The sequence below is a fragment of the Amyelois transitella genome, chromosome Z (genome assembly GCF_032362555.1).
Source record: "Amyelois transitella isolate CPQ chromosome Z, ilAmyTran1.1, whole genome shotgun sequence".
Taxonomy (NCBI): domain Eukaryota; kingdom Metazoa; phylum Arthropoda; class Insecta; order Lepidoptera; family Pyralidae; genus Amyelois; species Amyelois transitella.
Window position 1 is genome coordinate 10,366,621 of NC_083535.1, and position 12,194 is coordinate 10,378,814.

Here is a 12,194-nt window from a genome sequence, read left to right on the forward strand (position 1 = left end):
TAATCGAATATTGTTTTAAAAAATATATTAATCGTAGTTTTAATAGTAATCATATTTTTCTCATTTTCTGTTTACAGGCAACAATTTGATACGATTATGATTGAAAATACTATCAAAACGTATGCCATACGCCATCCCGTTAAAAACTTCCATTGATTGAATGATTAAAATAATTTAAGGGGTAAACAAGAAAAAGTAAACAAGATTTCACAATATTAATCTGTTTATACACACTAATCTCAGTAGCTTCTGGATGGATTTCAATAAATGTTTATTTACGGCTTTGGTGACATAATATGGTATTAAGAAAAATAGTCTGGGCTTCTTTTCTCTTTTTAGTCATTACGTGTTCTTGGTGATGTTATTTGAAACCGAAGGTAGATTTTTCATTATGATCCATATTCTTACGAGAAAGTCAAAGATAAATGAGTCAAATTTAAATAGCTTATTTCTCTACATAAAGTTATATACAATTTATTACTTACTGACTTAAACTCTAAAATACTGGTTTGGTAATAAAATTTACCCTCGTTTTTGCCGTATGGTTCCCCGATTTCAGAATATACTACATCTTTGTACCATGCATATCAAATAAGGTGACTGATGGAACTAGCGCATTAATTTTGTGCAGCTTTGATTATTATCAACTACGGGTAAGAACCATACCCTAGCAAAGGTCAAGGAGGTCAGATGTGAGTCGCATTGTGACCCTGTTTCACCCAATCCAGGCACACCCTGAGCTCCTCTCTTGAGAGGACCGGAGGATATTACCGGGACTAATGCCAGGAGGAAAAAGTAGCCCAAGCTATGGTAAATTGTTCTGATTATCTGATGATCCTACTTTTTCATCATGGTCAAAGGTGTTTTCCAGGCCCTCATCAACTCCCCAGGGAAGACTCAATCGAGATAATTATACTTACTAATTAATACCTAATTCACTTATACACAGATACCTGTTGTAACTGGGGTGCAGGGAAATGTCACGATATTTTCTCTTATTTCCCATCCAGCGCTGTTAAAATTAATCATCGCTTTATTTTGGTGCATGCAAGTATATTCGTTGAGAAAAGTTGTGTGAATTTTTTTTTTGATGATACTTCTTGGTTCAGTTCGTAAAAATGCAATATTACTTGAACTGCACTCTATGCACAGAAACTGGAATAATTTTATATATATAATACCAATTTCTTCTGAAATATTTTATAATAAGGAATAATGTTACAAGATACTGAAGCATGTGTTATAAAGACTTATAAATTTAAAAGGAAAATATCATTGTCAATATCAGTGATATAAATATGGCAACAGTAATTTGAAAAATCTAACATAGAAATCCAAGAGATCAGTTATTCGGTAAGTAATGTTTAACAAAGGTTTTTCTGAATGAGGTGTCTGAACAGATTTTTTAATGATATCAAAATTTTTATTAAGGTAATTTCAGAAATTATGTATACATAAGTAAGTGTACATAAATAAGTAAATAAATAATTAATATATATTTAAAATCGTTATCGATACGTAGTTTTATTGTTAGTATAGTTAAAATATATATTTTTATTTTTCATTTGAAACTTTAACCCATATTGTGTGTCGTCATAGTTTGAATTCAGTACTTTAATATCTAAGTATTATAAATATAAAAATAAAACATTAAATTATTTTATTATAAATTCCACCTTTCACTTGTGTCGACGACTATACGCGGCCCAATTTCTCAGTCAGCAGGTGGAAAATATTCGGTTATATTCGTACCTGCGCGAAGTGGGCCGAATGCTTTCCGCGTCCCGCTGTCCTCTCCCGTCCTCTCTAGTAACTCAGACACCAACACAAGAAAATAATGTTGCCCGCTTTTACAATCCGTTGAAAAAGCGAGCGACAGGTATAGCGATTGTAGATGATGTCTTTTTATTAAAAAAAAAGTGTACTTGTATGTAGGTTAGTCTATGCTTTACTTCCCGCGCAGATTTTAAGTCTTCACTTGATTATGACTAACCTTACATCTTTTTAGTGATTTAAGAAAATTTTCATCTTGTAAATTTCTATTTATTTTTCCCTTGCCGGTTGACTGAATATATAATCCAAACTAGTTGTGTAATAGACAGGTATATAAATATATCTCAAGATTTTATGGACGAATATTTTCAAAGTCTGTGGCATGTAGAATGCATGTTAACTCGGCGAACGAAATATAGCGGAATGTTGGCAGGGAACGGTGACTACTTTACGACGGTTTCGGACGTAAAAATAAAAATACACTTTATTGCGTGCGAAGACGATTACTTGGGCTTATGTGTGTGCGCATTGAACGAAATGGGACTAATTAGGTACTATGACATTATTTAAAGATACAACTTTTCTTATCGCTTCTTCTGCGATGACGCTTTGGAAGCGACGGTAAACTTAGTTTTAAGTAAGATATTTCACTTCAACCAATGTTGTGAAACCAAAAGATATGGCAATAATTAAGTAATATGAAGTGTCCCATTATATTGAATTTTTGAAAATTTTGTCAAATACATATATACTAGATACAAATATTATAAAGAGGAAACAGTTTTTTTAGTATGTAAAAAACTATAACTAAAAAAGTAACTAAATCTACTGGACTGATTTTGATGACATTCGCCATAGAGAATCACAAATCCTTCAGTAGCAACTAACCTTCTTTTTCACTCAATTCAGTTTACTTTCAATTCTGTTGGCAAAAGTCAAATTCTTATATACCTTATTATACAACCTTACATAATATCTGATACACACACAAGTCCTCATGAGGTAGACAGAGCATTGGCTCTATCTACCTCATGAGGATTTGTAATACCTAATAGTCATAAGACAAGGCCACGTCCACCTGATGATAAAATTTATTGGTACACGCATAACAAATGGCATAATCTACCAAGCGTCTAAAACAACGATGACTTATTGATTACTAATCTAGACAAGATAGGCCTCATTAACAATTCTAACGAGAAACGGGGTCAGATTAAATGATATTTGAGCACAAGTTTTTATAGAGGTGTGTATGTAAAGGTTATTCGAAGATGACAGTCTGAAGATCAAGAATTATGAAATAAACAGAAAAAGTAAATAATATCATTGTAATAGATGAAATGGTTTACCAGCAGTTTTAATTCAATCATGTAAACCACTTTGAAATCGTTTGAACCGTCGTAAATTTGGCGGTAAAATTTATCGTTTATATTAAACTCTAACGTAAAAACGTTTTTCGGGAATAGTGGTGATGCAAGGAGAAATCTAGAATTTGAGTTCGTTAAAATTCGAGTAAAGTAAAGGTACTTACCTTATTTGTTTAGGCAAAAATTATAGAAGTCACTTCATATGAAAACATTAATTTCTCCAGAGAGATAAGAACCAACCGGGGCTACCGTGAATGATATTAAGAGCATAATAATTGGATCTAATGATTTCAAGTGTCGAAAAGACTGTAAGACCACGATTAGCTGTATGGCTTAATGACGGGGTTGAGATTCAAATAGTGACAGATTGCGAGTCCATTGCCCAAAAAGAATTCCACAGTTCTACCTTGTTCAAATGTTTCCAGTCAAGGACCAATAGTGATTTTAATGTATGTTCTTAAAAAGGTAAACATCTAATCAAATACCTATGTTATGTTTTTACTACATGATATTTGAGACAAAATAAAAATATTTGATTTGATTTGATTTGACGTCTGCGGGGTCAGTCATTACACTTATTTAATTTACATAGCTTTATCCCATAATATTTTTTATTACGTTGCTCAATTGAATTTTTTTGCGAGAAAGATAGATATATATAGATAGATAAAACTCTTAATTGCACCATAAGAGTAAAACATACACAACAACTAGAAAGATATCTGATACTTTTCTTAGTTAACAACCAACTTATTTTTTTTTTAATATCGGTGTTTTTCACATTGCAACATTATTTTTGTGTGTGAAGAAAAGCAGCCGTTGAATCATTCCTGCTTATTTCAGTGATTCATGTTTACAGCACACGTTTTACTAGGTATATTAGGTATTACTTCACGGAGATTTTTACTGCTTTTTTACACAAAACTTTTATGTGAAAATTTAATAATCTTTTATTAAATTAGTAATGTTTAATATCGTAATAATGTTGATAATTCGTTATTCATCGTAATAATGTCGATAATTTTCAAAAGAAAGGAGTATGTAAGGACCGGAGTAAATGGAAAGATGTAATCTCTATCTACCCGTCTTGCTTAGGGTACACTTGACTTGAGCTAAGATTTTACCAGAACGTCCTCGAATTGTTCAAGTTTGCTAAGTACTTGCATTCCAATTACCACAGAAATCAGATAGATTCTCGCTCCTCTCAACATTTCCAAAACCATCGTTCTCTTTTCTATTCCTGATAATAAAGTTTATTTGTATGACTAAACTCTGCATAGGTATCGACAGTTGGTAAACATAGCTCAAACATTTGCACGCCACAAGTACTATTCACCTAGACTACGTTAAATTTAGATCTTGAAGCGTGGTGATACCCAAAATAATGTCTTTTGGCGCCTGTGTCCCGTTTTCTTCAGGAATATACTATATTATTAGTAGTTTGTTAGTTGATTGATCAGTATAAGCATAGCAACTGTAGTGCGGTCTAGTTCCCAGCACTTAAGAATATGACTACTCTATATCTTTCCCGTATATGTCGTAAAAGGCGACTAAGAGTAAGGCTTACAAACTTGGAATAATTTTTTGGGTAAAATGCTAGCAACCTGTCACTATTTCAATCTTTATTCCATCATTGAACCTTATAGCCTGAACGCGGCCTATCAGTCTTTTCAAGACTGTTTGCCCTGTCTACCCCGCAAGCGATATAGATGAGATTATATTTTTGTGCGTAAATAAAGAGGAATACTGTATTTTCTAAAAAATCATTAAACACCAAGTCGTGCAAGTAAATGAGAAAAATATCTTTATTTTTTTAGTGAGTCACCCAAAATGAGACGACGCTTATGTCAATTGAAAATAGCTTGACGTACTTTTTATGCTGAAAGTAAATGACCTCGTGTTGTTTTGAGTGAGTCAAGAAAGTGTAAATAGATGTAGAAATACTCGTATATAAGTACATGTTAAATATCTCGTCATTATCCCTTAAGTATTCTCCCTCTATATACCCCGTACAGAGACAATAATATTTAAAAGACTTGAAGACCACTATTAACCGGATGGAATTATGATTCAGATAGAGACAAGTTGCTAATCCTAAGTTATAAGTCTTTTTCAGACTGTTGGCTCTGCCTATCCCGAAAGGGATATTAATATATTTACGGTATTATTAACCTTAAACGGTGGACTAGCAATCTAATGACACTATTTGAATCGCAATTATTATATAATATTATATTTTGCCATGTAGCTGATTGTGGCTTTCCAGTTTTTTCAAGACTATCAGCTCTGTCTAGCCCGTAAGGCTTATTTATTATATTTATTAATAATTATAATATATATATATACACATTATATTATATATGACTAAAAGAGAACTTTCAGGAACGCTACATTCCTGATATTCTCATCGCGGTTGCTAAGACCTTGCGTTGTGATTAAGAAATGTATCGAAACAGAATTTGTAAACATCCAAAAATAAATTAGTTTATTCAAACAGTCACTACGTTTGGCATATCGAAGCTTTGTTGCGTGTGACGAAGTCATTTGGTGAATCATTTGTTGTTAATATCATTTTCGTATAAGCCAAGAAGAATGAGTATTATGATTTTATAGCAAGTACATCGTCATACCCGTCTAGGTTGCATCAACCCTGAAGAGTGGATAAGTGAAGAGAATAGAATAGTATAGATTTATTTTCAAAATTGGATACAAGGTATCACTTATTGACGTCACATCACTTAAATCTAATTATAACTATCTACTACCGCTTCCAAAGCGCATGTGTAGAAGAAGCGGCGGAACAAACTACACTGCAGCATTTTCATCGGACGTCAATATACAAATATACCTCTTAAATCTAAATCATGGAAGAATGCACATTGTCAACATTAAAAAACATGAATGAATGTAGAACTAGTAAGGTAGTCACACAAGGTGACTAACGCCTGACATCGTGACTCTGACAACAGATGATCTTAGCTCGGATCATGATTTCTTTTTAGCCTGAAAAGTTTTTCCTTTAGTGGCCTCTGGTGACCTTCTTTTCTGAAATGCCGAAAACCATACGACTTCTACACTTTTCATAACAAGTAGAAATCAAACTAATAAATAAACATATGTATCTATATTTTTAATGAAAGAATAGGTATTGCATAGATTTTGGTCACTTTATTCTAATTTCGTTTGTGACAAGATTAAGTGTACTTACCCCAAGACCATGTCTGTTGAAATCTTTCTACGCCATTATGGAAATCTTACCTAACTCGATTGACTTTAGGTTTATTGCAAAAATGTTTTTTCTAACGTGAAATTAATTTAAATTAAAATCATTAAATCATATTTTACATGGGTTAAATCACACTTCTCTATTTTGTCCCGTGTGGTTCCCGTTACCATTGAAAAAAGAATAGGACCACTCCATCTCTTTCCAATGGATGTCGTTAAAGGCGACTAAGGGATAGGCTTACAAGCTTGGAATTCTTCTTTTAGGCGATGGGCTAGCAACCTGTCACTATTTGAATCTCAATTCTATCATTAAGCCAAATAGCTGAACGTGGCCATTGAGTCTTTTCAAGACTGTTGGCTCTGTCTATTCCGTAAGGGATATAGACGTGAAAATATGTACGTATGTTCTCTATTTTATTCTAACAAATGTTAGACGGCTATAGACCGTGTCTCCAGGTGAGTAGCCAGCATACCGATGGTCGGAAATAGCTGCGCGTAGGCGGCCGATTACCTCTGCTATTTAGAAGCTGGAAGTTCTGTCCGATTAGCTTTGGATAACCTGGATTAGAGAAGGGAATTAATAAATCCTAATCCCAATTACAATTGCGAAAGTAAGTTTTTTTCTTTGTTTGTAACCACTTTACGCGTTATTTATGTACTGAACTAATCTGCTTAAATTTTTTAAAAAGGACATTAACCTTTTGTCCAGTAAAAACTTGAGTTCCCGTGTGATTTGCGATATACCTGTATTTTTTTTCTGTAGGTAGTGCATAATCCGCGTGAGCGTATTTGCGAGTGAAAGCTTATCTCTCATGGGATAGACAGAGCCAACGTCGGTGGTAGAACGGTTGAAGAGTCCGATTGAAAATGAGTGAAGCAATGATGATGACTCATTTGAGTTATGAACAGTACTTTGATTGCTGAACGTTGCTCTTACGGAATTTGTGACAAATCTACAGATTCTGAAAATGATTTTTGACAACATTTAAAATTTTAAATGTTGTCATAAATCATTTTCAGATACAAGAAAAATACACATTACACTCGTTTTTTTTATATTGCGGTAATGTTAATGAAGCACTTGTGAATTTAAACACACTGCTAAGTAGCAATTTGGAAAAGATATAAGCAGAATGAAGGAATCTCGAGTTACTACTTTATTATCTCTTGTTCGCCAAAGCTTAGCTACCCCTTTACGCACAAAATGGATTTCACCTTTTCCTTCGATTTCTTTTCTTTAAATACATTCTTAATCAATAAAAAAATAAAATACTGAATAATATTTGTGTTTTTTAATCTACAGAACAAGTGTAGAGGTGTGTTTAGTGCAAATTTCGTTTAGTACCAACAACCAACCAATGCTCAGACTTTTGGCAACAGAATAGTCATTAGCCAATGTTAGTTACGAAATGTAAGTCTAAAGTTTCAGTCGTCGTTTTAAACAAATCGCGTTTCCTGTTTTTCACTCGTTCCATATGCTGTAAAACTAAAATACAATGTTTTTAAATTTTATAACAAATGATAACAAATTATAAGTTAAACAGAGGCTTGTCTCCGTGATCCTGTAAACAAGGAGACATATCAAAACCTCGTTAATGGTTCCATCGTTTCCTCCACAACGTTTTTATATTCTTCGGTAGTATATCCTCGATAGTCTTCTGAACACTCCCTTTGAGTGATAGTAGGTAAACCTTGGGCCAAAGACAGCATTTTTCTTTAAATTTAAGGGGCCCGAATTATTTGGAAGCAAGTGGCAAGTATAGTTCAACTATGATAAACATAAGTTCTTTCCCCAGTTGAAGAGATCATTTTCCTAGTGTTAATCCCGGTTGCTTGTGTCCCTATCTCTCTAGAGGGGTAGGCTTTTAACTATGATGTTGGATCAGGTAGGCAAATATATTTATAATTGACAACTTAAACAGATTGAGTATGCCCCGAAGTGACTCGGAAACTCTTGTTACTAAATTAACGATTTTATATTTTATAATAAATACTACATAGATAAACATCCAGAATCCAGGTCATTCAGAAAAGTTGGTTTTTCTTCATAACCTGGCTGAGACTCATATACTTTTTACATACACGTTTTTACATAGGTACAAGCGCACTACCGCTGCGCCACAGAGGCCGACAAAGTTAGATATGTCAGGTTTTTACATCCCAAACGATAGCTTACGAAAAATACATTATTACATGGCTGAGGTAGAATTGAACAGGTGCATCATGCCACCGACACCCTAGAGAATGGTCAGTTCAACCTTAACAACTAGTATTTATTTCTTTAGATGCCAAAATTGTTGTTTTGCATCCAACATTAGTTGTTTAGTACCAGGAGACCATCGGTAGGAGTGGCACGAGACCACGCGATTAAAATTAGCTCGCTCTATATCGGAGCGGGTTTCGCAATTCCTAGCGCCGCACCGGCCTTGCAAAGATCAGGCGAGGTTTTTCCGAATATGTGCGTAAGTACATCAATTCACGCCTCTTTACGTAGAAGTAGGCAGAGATTTGTAAAGATCTCTGTATACTTCTTTCACAACGCATTCATAGAATAAAATCGGTATAGAGTATGTTTTACCTGAACTAACGCCTGAACGTCTGTGATTTGATCATGATATGTTCGTCTTGGTCTTCCCCTTCCAGAATTTTTAAGATGTAAGGTTTTCACCATCGTCAGAGAAAGAGACAAAATGGCATCAGCGTTGTAGATAAAATCTAAATTTCGAAAATCACATTTTGGGTTATACCCAGATGATCATCTAATAGGTTTGCGCGTTCAATCATCACAAGAAACTCTTTCTCAATGAAGAATGTTTATGAAAAAAACCTATGTGTGTATGTAGTTTAAGTATTCTGCTGGTATTTGAAGGTAACCTCGAGATTATTTTAACCGCCATTGTGAAAGTGGGGACGAGGTCGTTACTGATGACTTCACAAAATGTTTTCTTGTCTCCATTACAAAGATTTTTAAAACTTTATGATGATTTTTACTTAATTAATTACATTGTTTAAATTACATTAGACAGTAATTACTGAGGTAAACTTAGAATATTATAAGAAACCTTTTATTAAAACACGGATCCCGGACAACACAGCTGTACGCCCGGAAATCGTAACATTAATACTTATTATTTCTTTAAAGGCTTTGCATTTATCCTAAATGCAGGATCTAAACGAAAAACTTAGAATCTCAACTTATATTAAAAATGCGAACGTTTATTTGTTTTTTTTCTCATCGCGCGTTCTTGAAATTTTGCGTATATATAATTAAGAGTCTGGAGAAGGACATGTTATATACTTTTCATCCAGGTAATAACTATAGTTTAAGTAGGATTTATGAAAATATGTTTTATTTTGCAGATGGCCCTAAATTCTCGCGTGAAGGTGGCGCTAAACTCGCACGTTATAAGACAAAAAAAATTCGACTAGCTATTGCCCGCGACTTCGTTCGTTCTCCGTTAAAGATTACTGAAAAAGCTGACCCCCTGTATTGCCCCTCAGTGAGGTGCGGAGAAATATTTTTTTTATACCAGTTTTTAAGTTAGACCAAGCCCAACACTTCTGAGAAATCAGCATTCAAATCTACGAGTAAAAAATACAGAAAGACCAAAATTTTATTAATCATATTTTTGGCTTCTGCTGGCCTTACATAGTTTCCCTATATCGATTTTTTGGGAACATATTTCAAGTACAGATCTCGGTCAGTTACAATATTATTATATGTATGGATTTCTATGATATTAAGACAAGGTGACGTCAATTAATGACGAAGAATACAGCTTTAGACAGTAGGTAATTTATTTTAAAGAAAACACGTCCTCACCATGACTCATGTGGCGTTCAGCGGGATCTCTAGTAGATGGTCCATTTCCTACTAAATATGTTAATTATCTCTGAAGATCCCTAAGAGGAGATTTAAGAAAGAAATTATACTGACCGACCTTATAAAATTAAATCTATCTATACTAATGTTATAAAGCTGAAGAGTTTGTTTGTTTATTTGAACGCGCTAATCTCAGGAACTCCTGGCTCGAATTGAAAAATTCTTTTTGCGTTAAATAGAACATTTATCGAGGAAGGCTATAAAACATTACGCTGCGACTTTTAGGAGCGAACAAATAATGGAAAATGTAAAAAAAGGGGGAAATTATTCATCCTCCAAAATAACTATTTCATGCGGACGAAGTCGCGAGCACAGCTAGTCTTGTATAAATTGGTAATTAATTAAATAAATGTAAACGGGGCCAATTACACAGATTAAGTTAACCTCGAAGTAAGACAAAGTGGTTTTACGAGATAGTTACTCAACTATACATTGTCATACATTAAATCTGTAGCAGGTTAAACTTGACTTGATTTTTTTTGTCTGTCTGTTTGTATATTCAAGCAGTACGCTAAAGCTACCGGGTGGATTTCAATAAAACTTGGTGGCATTATACGTCAGGACCATTACTACTGAGAAAAGTGCCTAAGCGAAACGGTATGAAAAATTGTTAAACTATAAAAATCATGTATTTTCTTCAGACCGTGTGGGGAATAATTGATGACGATTATCCGAAATTCTCACGGGAACTGGAAAACGCATCATTATATTAGTGTCTTAAGCTATTTATATAACTGAGAAGAAAGGAATGTTTTCTTAGGATTTTCGATAAATAACGATGTGTGCAACCGAATTTACAGACAAAAGCTACCTAGTATTTAATATTATCTGATTTAACGTAGCCTGTATGTCTTTTCGAGGTTCTATCTACTCTATAAGGGAAAAATACGTAAAATATCTGTGTTTTATACACAGTTTACCATTAAGCATAATACTTAATGTAAACTGAAATGCCATAGCAACTATCGTCCCAATAAAATGAAAGTGAACGTTTTCTATAGTGTTCTATTTTAGTCGATCATCCGTCCATGAATAAAACTCTATTTATATATATTTATCGCGTGTGAATCATCTTGTACGGCTTCATAAGTCGTTGCAACAACTTGGCACTGTATTAACTGTAGGTATGTGTAGCTATGCATCTTAAAGGTGGTAAACTTAAAGGTGGACCCAATGGTTCACTAGTAGATAATGCTTCTAGAATTAAGTCCGCCAATTGTGCTATAAATGTGTATTTTGTACAATATATAGAAAGCGTTATCTATCAAAAATTCTTGAAAAATGTTCCCGAGTAACAAAGAAAAGTACCATTTCGTAATTAATCATCTTTACTACAAACGCGTAAAAAGAAAAAAGAGAGATACGATGGGGCTTTGTATATTGACAAGACATTTTTGTTATCTTCCCTTTTTCTATAACGTTTCTTTAAAATCACTGGTCTCTAGCGTGAAGGAATATGGGATAAAATATATAACCTTGGTTTCCTGTCCCTCATATATTTACATAGGTAATGGGCTATACCCTTGAGTATTTATTAAGAAAAGCATTATCTGGCTGAAACTAGTATAACTACTTGATAAATAAAAATTTCTGACAAATTTAACTTAAAGAAACTTCGGGCTTAAACCACTAAGCTATCAAAACTATAGGCCCTCCTCTACAAAAGGCGAATAAAATTTTGAATTCTAAATTTGTATTCATTATTATTTTATAGGTATTGCCATATCTTTTGGTTCCACAACATTGATTGACGTCGAATAAATAACTTAAAACTAAGTCTACAGCCGATTCCAAAGCGTCAGTGCAGAAGAAGCGGGTAACAAACTGCACAACACAAACAGCATTTTGCTCAATACCGTCAACTTCACAATAAATTATCCAAACTTAGAATTATAAATATCGCCAATCCAATATATCTGTCAGCTCTAATCATACAATGATCCCAT